Below are 10,057 nucleotides of genomic sequence, written 5' to 3'. Positions count from 1 at the left end.
AGCTCCCATGTGGATGTGCCAGCTCGAGGGCTCACTGCGGCTGAACATGACCAGAAATCAAGTCAGGGATTGTCATCAGAGGAGGATAAAAGATCAGTAACCAATAAAGGCACGTCCTGTGGCTGACAGAAGTGCATCACAGAACTGGCAAGTACCAGCCTAGTGTGTGTGGGGTGTGTGTATGTCCATCTTTTCTGGAATGGCCAATTCCATCTGCCTGCTTTTATGCCTTGATATCCCCAAAGTTGAGCCCCCAAACTGCAAAGAGTGTGTATTTATTGCTTTACTTTAAATGACTAGGTTTGAGGATTTTAAGAGAAAATTGAAGACACCCAAGGTGGGGGGGTGACAAAAATCAGAGATGGGAAGCTTATACCAGAGAGAATTGGGGTCACATAGTTCTCCAGGTTCTTGGATTGATGAATGAAAATAGCACTGGGGTCAATGGAGGGAGGAAGGAGGACAGGTCCAGGAGGGGTACAAACTTGATTGTAATTTTTTTTCTTATAGAAAAACAAGGAAGGAAGAAGAGAATAAAGGAAGAAGGAAAGAAGAAACACCAAAACTCACATCTCTATTTTGTTCCCAAATGAATTCCATTAGACTCGATATGTCATTCTAAGTATTCCTGAATATAGCTGTGGATTTAGATAACTCTCTTCTCCTCTTCTGACCTTTATTACGACTACAAAAATTCTGTGTGTGAGGGATAAATAATGCATGCTTTCAGCCAAGAAAGGAATGAAGACCCAAGCAAACATTGCAGAATAAAGTAAGCAACATTCCTTTCTCTGGTATATTTTAACTCCTGACCTACTCCCACCTCCACCCCCACTGCCTGCCTGTTCCTACCCACCAACCAGGACCCCAAAACCTGGAACAGAGTGCTAGACACCATAGGTTTGGGGGTCAAACTTGCATTTAAAATGCTTATAGCTACGGGGTGCCTGGGTGGCTCCATCAGTTAAGCCTCTGACTCTTTTTTTTTTTAAGTTATTTATTTATTTATTGAGAGGGAGAGAGAATGATAGAGAGAGAGCATGAGAGGGAGGAGGGTCAGAGGGAGAAGCAGACTCCCTGCTGAGCAGGGAGCCTGATGTGGGACTCGATCCTGGGACTCCAGGATCATGACCTGAGCCGAAGGCAGTCGCTTAGCCAACTGAGCCATCAAGGCGCCCCAAGCCTCTGACTCTTGATCTCGGCTCAGGTCTTGATCTCAGGGTCATGGGTTTGAGCCCTGCATTGGGCTCCACACTGGGAGTGGAGCCTACTTAAGAAAATGCTTATAGCTATGATATATCAATTATGTGATCCTAAGAAAATCCTCCACCTCTCTCCTCCTTGGTCTTCTCTGTGAAATGGGGATACCCAACTTGGTATGCTCTGGGTCAAAGGCTTTGGAGAGATAATAAATGAAGATGTATGCAAATAAACTTTTGCAACTGCATCCTGGAGAACAAACAGAAGAAAGGAGGTGTGTTCTGGTCAGCTGTGAGCCTCAGACATGAGAGAAAGGGTTGTAGGCAGAGGGGGCACCTTCTCAGCCTAGAATTACCTTGAAGGAGTCATTGAGAGCCTAGAAACCCAGTCTTGGCTTTGGATCCTCCAGCTGGCTTCTGCGGCAGCAGAGTGAATGAAAGGTCTCTTACCATCTTTAGAAGCCAGAAGCCTCTTCTTCTTGCAGTTATAACAGAAACAGAGGAAGGGACAGAATGGAACCAGAAGCTCAAGCTGAACTCAAATTTGGACAGTACACAGGATTATGCGTCTGTTTGCATGTTTCTGTTTCTCATTTGTGCCTGTATTGTGCGGAGGTGGAGGGACAGGGACCCATTTCCAGTTGGGGCTTTAACAAAGACCCTGAGCCTTGACCCTCAAGCCTTTGGGGTAGAAAACGAGGTGGAAAGGCAATGAACCAAGAGCAAAGGCATGCAGTGTGGGTACTTATCTGTGGGAGGAAGCTGGAAGTCATCACAAAAATGAAGAGAGGGGACTGGCATGCTCATTTATGCATCACCTCCAACTCCCCAATTACACACCTAATAAAGAGTTGGATGGTCAGGCAAATGGTTTAAATATATGATAAGAGGACTGGGGATTAACACACAGTGCAGGAGGAGGCTCATCTAGTCTTTAGAAAACCATGGGAAGAGGTGTCCATGCAATATGTCTTTCAGAGCCTTAGCCCCTGCTTTTCTGTGGGCATTTCTGATGACTTCTGGACAATTCTTCAGCTCCCAGTGCCTTGTCACTATGTCCCTAAAAACACTAAATTTCAGAGATGGGCGAGAACTCCAAAGATGAAGGAAGCAAGGTTTGAAAAAGGGAGCAAGCTGCTCTAGGACACAGTGAATTGGATTCCCAGGGCAGCACCACACCTGCTGATGCCCATTCCCGTGACCTGTCCCCATTCTCCCCATTTGTGCTTCCACCTCAGTGCTGTCCTTTTCAATGTGTGTTCTGTCTGTGATTCTCCATCTTCCTCCTAGACTTTCCTATACCCCCTAGTAAACTAGTCCTCAGAGCCTCAAGTCCCTCTAATGTTGACGGATCTAGGTAGAAAGGGGATGAGTCTGCCTGGTAAGTAAGACCATCCCGCCATGGGTGGGATGATTTTGATTTACCTGGTGCTCGTCTCCCCACCCCCCCAATGGCTGCTTTTGAGATCTGTGGAAAGATGAGCAGGTCAGGCCCCCCTGTGGGCTCTCCCTCCATGCCCCTCTCCACTGCTGCCCCAGTATAACCATTGGGGAACCCCCTTCCTTGTTCCCATTCTAGTTTCCCCCCATATTTCAGAATGACTACCTCACAAAAGGGATCAGTCTGGGAGAGGGGTACAGACTAGCTCTGCATTGTGAACCTAGGACAGAGCTGGGATGAAAATGTGGTAAACCACGGCCAGTTTGAGGATACTGAAAACCTCAGGGCTCTGCCTTTTGCCCAGAGAAATCCTTGACTCTGGATGCAAATAGTAATCAGAGAACTAGCTCAGGGGTTGCCTAATGAAGCTGTAGAATCTGCTTCTTCCATTCTTACCTCCTATTAGATGCAGCCTTGCCATTTCCATGGCAACTGGGAAGCTTCTTGGGTTTCACTGATCCATCACTTGGGGATATATGGGAGGACGACTGGATGGGGTAGGTAGATACGGAGGCAGAGATGTGTAAATCTTCCCATTTTATCTTCACCTTGGGCTCTGGCAGGGCTACCCCCACAAGCAGGTGCAGGAATGTAAGGATCATTATTCACTGTGTGACCACAGGGCCCCAGATGCCCATCCTGAGAGTACGAGCATGCTTAGAGGGGCTAGAGATCAGCACTAGAAACATTGTGTTGCTTGTGTCTGCCCTTAGGGCTTCCCTCCTCTCTGCCCATCTTTCTCCTTCCTCCTTTCCTTCCTTTGGCTCCTCCCCCTTGGCAGAGGCCAAGCCTAGTGCCAGAGTCAGGGGAGAGGCATCCTGTTCTCTTGCTGGGGACTGGGTGATGTGGAGGGAATGAGAACTGCGTAGAGGTGAAGTACAATGCCTTCTTCCCAGCTGTGTGACCTTGAGCTTCAGTTTCTTCCCCAGTAAAACATGGATGACAATAGCTCCTCCTTAGGCCTGTTGTGAGGATTTGATGAGTCACTCTATGTGTGGGCCTTAAAGCTATGCCTGTCATGTAGATGGTCCTATATAAGTAGGATAACCGTAGATGAAGGTGTGATGAGGACAGTCCCATTTTATGCCTCCTGTCCCCACCTCACTATTAACAGTGCTCCTCTCCCATTTCAAAAGTATCAGAGTTTGACGTGAAATAGGGCTACCCTGTATATAGTTTTAGCTATTTTGTATGGGAAGTGGCCCAGTGTTTTGAGGACATACAGGGTTGGAGGCCAGAGGCTAGGAAGTGAGGCAGGCAAGAGTCTGGCTCCAGAGCATCTACAATGACCCAGTTCAGGTTCAACTATCTGGGGAGTTTAGAAAAAAACTGAGGCGGGTTGGGGGGAATGAAGAAAACCCTGTAACACTAAAGTTTTGCTCTTTCCCACCCACTCCCACCTCCCTGGTGAAAGGTGCCAAGAGCCGATAGGGTGCAGCCCCACCACGGTCCTACTGGGAATGCACATTCAGAAAGCAAGTTTTGAGAACCCAGCACCAGGAATCAGCTTTCTGTTCTGCCTCTGTTCTTTTCCGCCAGGTAAGTGGAGTCAGGGTGCCTGGATCACCAAGGGCAACCAGCAGTGCCATGTGTTCTTGGATAAAAGAAAAAAAAGGTCGAGAGATAGCCAGTCTTCCTCATTAGTGGAAGAGCCGGAGTCAATCTCGGCAGAACATTCCCACCCGGACCGGACTGCCCTTACGTTGCCAGAGTGGTGGGCTGAGAACTCTTGTGGAGGCTGAGCCCTTGAGGTCCTTGTGTTGATGTATCTCAGATCCTTGTCTGTCTGTCTATCCCATCATTGTTAGAAATACCATCTGTCATTCCAATAGCTTGGACCCTGGAGTCAAATCCCAGGTCCCCCGCTCATTAGCTGTGTGACTTTGGGCAGGTTTCTTCACTTCTCTGTGCCTGAGTTTTCATACTTGCAAGATGAGGATGATTCTGTATCTATCTGGTAGGGCTTTGGTGAGGATGAACAGCCATTCATACGTTGCTCACAGGGAACACTACAGTAACTATTGCTGTTGTTTGCATGTTGTTTCCTTGTTACTCTCATCAGAGGGGGTTCTGACCTCGCATCCCAACCCTTTGGTTGCCTTAGTATGATTTTAAAGGAAAAGTCACCTCTTCACATGTTATATGGAAGAATAGCCTGGCCGGCTTCGGCACAACCTTGGCATTCACCATTTCATTCCACAGATGGGGCAGACTCAGGAAACAGAACTTGGTACAGAAGGAAGTGCTTGGCTCTTGGAGAAAGAAAGTGTTAAGAATTGCACAGATTCTGGAATTAGACTATGGATTGAAGGCCGGATCTTCTGATAACCATTTTTAGATATATCTAACCTCTCTGTGCCTCAGTGGACTGATACATAAAATAGAAAAAATGGCATGGTCGACATGAGGACTAACGGGTGCAGAAGCTCCTGGCACAATTTCTGGCACATAGCAGGTATCCCAGAAGGGCCAATTCCTTGTCCCCTTGCTGTTATTGGACAGCAAGCTCCTTGCGGGGAGGGAGGCCAATTTGGTTCACTGTCACATCTCCCAGGTCTTGACGGGGTGCCTGCGACTGAGCAAGCTGTCAGTAAATAGTCAGGAAATGAATGCCAAGTGAATAGATTTTTTCATGCATTACATGCCTCCTTAGACATAAATATATTAACTTCCTGCTTAGTGCATCATGGCTAATCACTGCTAGAGATGAAGGCTTTGAGGACTTAATGATTTTTGAAAACTATATTCAAGGTTAAATTATGAGTCAAGTCAAGACTCTAAACTGCTGGAAGCAATTTCCTCATGTTTCAACAGTTTACTAAGCCTCATCTGCTTTATTTATTCAGAGCCCACCGGCCCCTCCCCCTCACCTTCCTCCACGTATGGATCGTAGCAGCCCTTTACTAGATTTCCCTGGAAAGGACGCAGGCACAGAGAACACAGTTTGAGGCTGAAGGGCCTTAGGCCCTGTGTTTCAAAGAGAAGAACTAGAGGGTGGGTGGCGCCAGTTCCCTAATCCTGAATTCTGCATTTACTCACATTGTGTGAAAGAGGGGAAAGGGACACTGATCTAGAAATCGGCCCTTCTTCCTGGTCCATCCACAGCCTAGTTAGCTCATGAGCCTCATCCCCCCTGAGACTCCACGAAGGGCTGTCTCTTAGGGGATGGCGGGGGCGCGGGTGACAGTGGAGGTGGCTATAACCATCTTGGGTTGCTCAAAGCGGCTGTTCCCTGCATATGTCTCTGTGCCCATCATCTTGCTTTTCCTGGCACCTAGGATTTCTCTCTCTCCCTTAAGGCATTCCTGACGGGGTGGGATTTGGTTGATCAAGTACAGAATTTCCATTATGTCTGGAGTGATCTGGGAGTGGATTGACATCTTCCCTGGAGTGAAAGCTCCTCAGGCCTGTGCTCTGTTTTGTTTTGTGTTTTTAAAAATGAAGCCTGGGCACTTGGTCATGTACAACTGCAACTGTTTAGGGAAAACACTTGTAGCCCTCCTCTGTGAAGGAGCACCCAGCAGAAAGCATGGAGCAGACCTTACGGAAGGCACCCATGTTGCTGTGGGAAGTTGTAAGCAGATGGTGTGCGTGTTGTTGGAGAACTTTCTGGAACTTGAGCAGAAGCTGTCCCTCTCCTCATTGTGCAGGGTTCTGGGGAGGTGTGGACCAATTTCAAAGGGCTCGCAGGATCGAATGGGGCCCAGGAGGTAACCCCGACCCTAGAGCACGTGATGAGAGAAATCAGCAGGTTGGAGAGGGGTGGCCATCACCAAGCTCCCAGACTGGTCAGGGAGAGCGGCTGAGGCTCGGTGTGTAAGACTAGAAGCTTTTCAGCTCGACCCCTGTACCCCTAGAGGTACAGACCTAGGGACAATGGCTGAGCACGTGTGTTTGTGAACTAACAGAACTGTAACCTTGGCCTAGGTGCAGAGCCCCTCTGTAACAAGCGAGGCCAGCACCTGCAGGCACCCCTCGGTGGTGGTGGGCAAGGGTCTCTGGACCTATGTGAGACCACTCTTCAGCAGTGACCTCTTGTGGTGAGAGGAGCAATTGCACTTATAGTCTGAAGAATCTGCCCTGCTCTTCAACAGACTCATAATGCCCTGGGGCTCGTGGACCTGCAGAGATAATGAGGAGGAGGGAAAATACAATAACATCAAGAGGGAGGAAGATTCTGGACTCCATGCCGGTTAGGAGAAATGGCTTGAGTGATTCCTTTCCCAACAAAACCATTGTGACTGGAATTGTACCCTACATTGGTGAAATAGATCATAACCAGTTCCAAAACTTATACAGTGCAGGATGCTTTGTATTTACTTGGATTTCAGTACACGTTTGTTGAATCGAGAGGATGGACTGAGGGGTGAGGGGATAGAATTAACATTCATTGAAACCCACGCTCTGAAAGAAACTGCAGATACTTCTTCAATTTATTCCTCACAATCTGGTAAATATTGTCATCCTCACTTCACAGGTGAGCCATTCAAGAGTCCATATACAGTAGCGGACGGTGGAGACAGTACTTGGACCCAGAGCTGACTCCCAGCGCCATGCAGGTCCTTAGCCAGGTGGGTTGCTCCTGGGCATCTGCTGCAGCCTCGAGCACTGAGTACTGGAAGGGATTATTTGGGTCGGCCGAGAGACAGAGGAGACCTGGGATTTTCGTGATACTGACTTAATTGAAACAAAGCCCGGAAAAGCCTTTACAAAGTGAGAAACTCTGGTTTTCTCTGAGAGTTAGGATCTGGTATGAGGATGATGGTGCTGAAAACCCCTGCAAAACTCACCAGCAGTACCTACGTGGGGGATGTGAAGGGAGAGCGGAATAAAGGACAGAAAGGAAGTCAAAAGATGTTTGGATTGGGAGCAAGAAAAAAAAATTAAGCAGGGGTGTGGGAAAAGACCAGAGGACAAGAACCTCTGAAAGAAACTGAAAAAATTGATACATTTAGGTTAGTCAACTGAAAGAAACATAAAGTGCATATAGGTGATTTTACAAGGAGCCCTGCCAAAAATCACAGGAGGTTCATTATTTTCACCCTCATTTCCTGCGATCACACTTGACCGAAGGCATCTAGACTGGAAAGGACACCGTTGCCCTCAATACCATGTTTACAGTAACTAATGACCTCTCTCGAGTATAACTCAAGTTCCTAGAATACAGTTGTAATTCTAGAAGACAACTGGCTTGCTGTAATGGTCTCTACATAATTGTTAGTGATTTCTGCTCTGTTTTGGCAAGGCATGCAATCCTTAAGGTTTCTTTGTTGGTGGTGTTTTTTTTTTTTTTTTTATCAGAGCAAATGTGACTGTTGGAAGCTCCTTTGTGCAGAAGCACTAGTTAGACTGGACCCGAGGAGGGTGGTAGCCGGGATGGCCTTGTGTGGATTATACCCAAGTACGAGGGAGTCAATCTGTGAATATTTGAATAAAGGGTGAATATGTGCTGAGCTTTGTGGGTTATTTATTTATTTTTTTTTTTTGAGGCCATACCTTTTGTATTCCTAAGTGGTTTTGAGCCTTTCTGTGTGTTTAGCTCTCTGCTAGCCTTTGGGGATATAATGCTCAATAGGGCGTGTGTTGTATCCTCCAAAAGGTTATGGTTAATGAGATGATTCTGTTTGAGAGTGAGGGCATTCAGATGCTATAGGCCTGACTTTGTTAATTTTAAAGAAATTCTTCCACTTCTGGTTGGATATCTCTGTTTACATAGAAAACTATCAGACCCAGAGATACTTTTGGAAAATCAAGAAGCACAACAGTTTTGTTTTGTTTTGTTTTGTTTTTTTAAGGTTCATTCATTCATTCAACAAGCATTGAGGGTGTCTCAACCACATGTTAAGAGCTGGTTTTGGTGCTAGGAAAGGGAATAAGGCAACCCCAAATCCTTATCTTGTAGTTCATATTCTAGCTGGGGAGGCAGACACCATAAGAGAGAACAAAATAGTATAAGAAATATCAGGGAGGTGACCTTCGGACAGGTGCAGCACATTGAAAGGACTTTAGATTGTACTCCGAGATGGGGGAAGTTGATAATTCTGCTTCATGGTTCTCTCATTTCGTTTTCAGACAAACAGACCTCTCAACCCTTTTCCATTTCTCCAACCACATTGAACACCACTTAGGAGTCCTTCTGACAGTGCACACCCACACACCATTTCCGAATGCTCACAATTCCATCAGAATCATGGATGAATGAGTTCACTTCCATGCTCCCTGGGTGCTTCATCTTCAAGATGAACATCCCGACGCCTGTGGGCTGCTGAATGTCAAGGTGAAAACGGATGTGAAAACAGTTGAAGACCAGTGAGGGCCTGAACACTGTTTCTCCTGCAAGCAAAAGAAATTCCTTTAAGAGGCTCTTTCCAGGGCTTAAATAGACACAGGTTTAAAGTGTAGATCCTTGCGCTCTGTGTTCCCACAAAAGAGGGGGGGCCTCTGAATCATAGCAGTGTCAGAGTAGGGAGGGCCTGCAAACAATGCATCATTGGGGGTAAGTGACCCTATCAGAACGTCCCCCCACCCGTCTTGGGGGAAAGACCCTGAACCCCCTGGGAGAGTCCTCTCCTTGTCCACAGGTCCTAGCTGGACCCCAGCAGGTGGATATTAACCCTTGCACTGCTCACCTGTCCTCACATTTAAACCCTGGTTCATGACTGCACACCTGCCATTTTGCATGGGGATGGAGTGGGGGCATGGGGACCAGACAAAGGTCACAAGCCCACAGGGGTGACTCCATGTCACCTAGCTCCCCTTCTGACAATAGTAGTAATAATAATGAGGGCGTTCATAGTGGCAGCTCTAGCTACTGAGCTGTGCTTAGACACCCAGTGCTTCATACATTTTAAATCATCAGATTCTCCCATCAGCCCTATGAGGAGGTACTTTCACTATCCCCTTTTAGAGATGAGCAAATCAAGGTTAGACAAGGTACACAGCATGCTTCCAGTAACAGAGCTAGCGTGTGGTAGATTAGGACTTAAACTCACAGCCATCTGGCTCCAGCACCTGAACCCTTGACCACAGCCCTCACAGCCTCATGAGGTGCATGGACAGCAGCGTGATTCAGTGACCCTGGACCCTTACAGAAGCTCATTCCCACACCTGCAGTGGGGTCGTGGGCAATTTACTTACCTTTGAAGCCTCAGTCTCCTTTTCTGTAAAATGGGCAGAATAACCTCACAGGACCAATTGGGATGTTGGTCTGTGTGGAGAACTTAGTGAGACATTTCAACGTCAGCGGTATGCAGCCCAAAGAACCCATTTGATGTACAAATAGTAGGTGGTTCCTTTAGAATTGGGATTGCCCCTCAAGGGGGTTAGGCACTGGCATTGTTTTAATCAACGACTTCAAGCTCTATTGGATTATAACTCCTCCTTATAGGACCGCTGGTATCGTTACTTTGAGTGAAGA

The 10,057-nt window shown here is 47.1% G+C and overlaps 1 long non-coding RNA gene across 1 annotated transcript; it reads left to right on the top strand.

Annotated features, from left to right (window-relative positions):
- Positions 1 to 528: 528 nt before the first annotated feature.
- Positions 529 to 8,087, top strand: LOC123853553 (uncharacterized). Its single transcript, XR_006793161.3, has 3 exons — positions 529 to 772; positions 4,055 to 4,179; positions 7,118 to 8,087. It is a non-coding gene; the product is annotated as an uncharacterized LOC123853553 (long non-coding RNA).
- The last annotated feature ends 1,970 nt before the right edge of the window (positions 8,088 to 10,057 follow it).

This window comes from Mirounga angustirostris, unplaced genomic scaffold, assembly GCF_029215605.1.
Source record: "Mirounga angustirostris isolate CCGP_5_RB_7025 unplaced genomic scaffold, mMirAng1.0.hap1 SCAF_17, whole genome shotgun sequence".
Taxonomy (NCBI): Eukaryota; Metazoa; Chordata; class Mammalia; order Carnivora; family Phocidae; genus Mirounga; species Mirounga angustirostris.
This window is presented reverse-complemented; position numbering and strand designations above follow the sequence as displayed.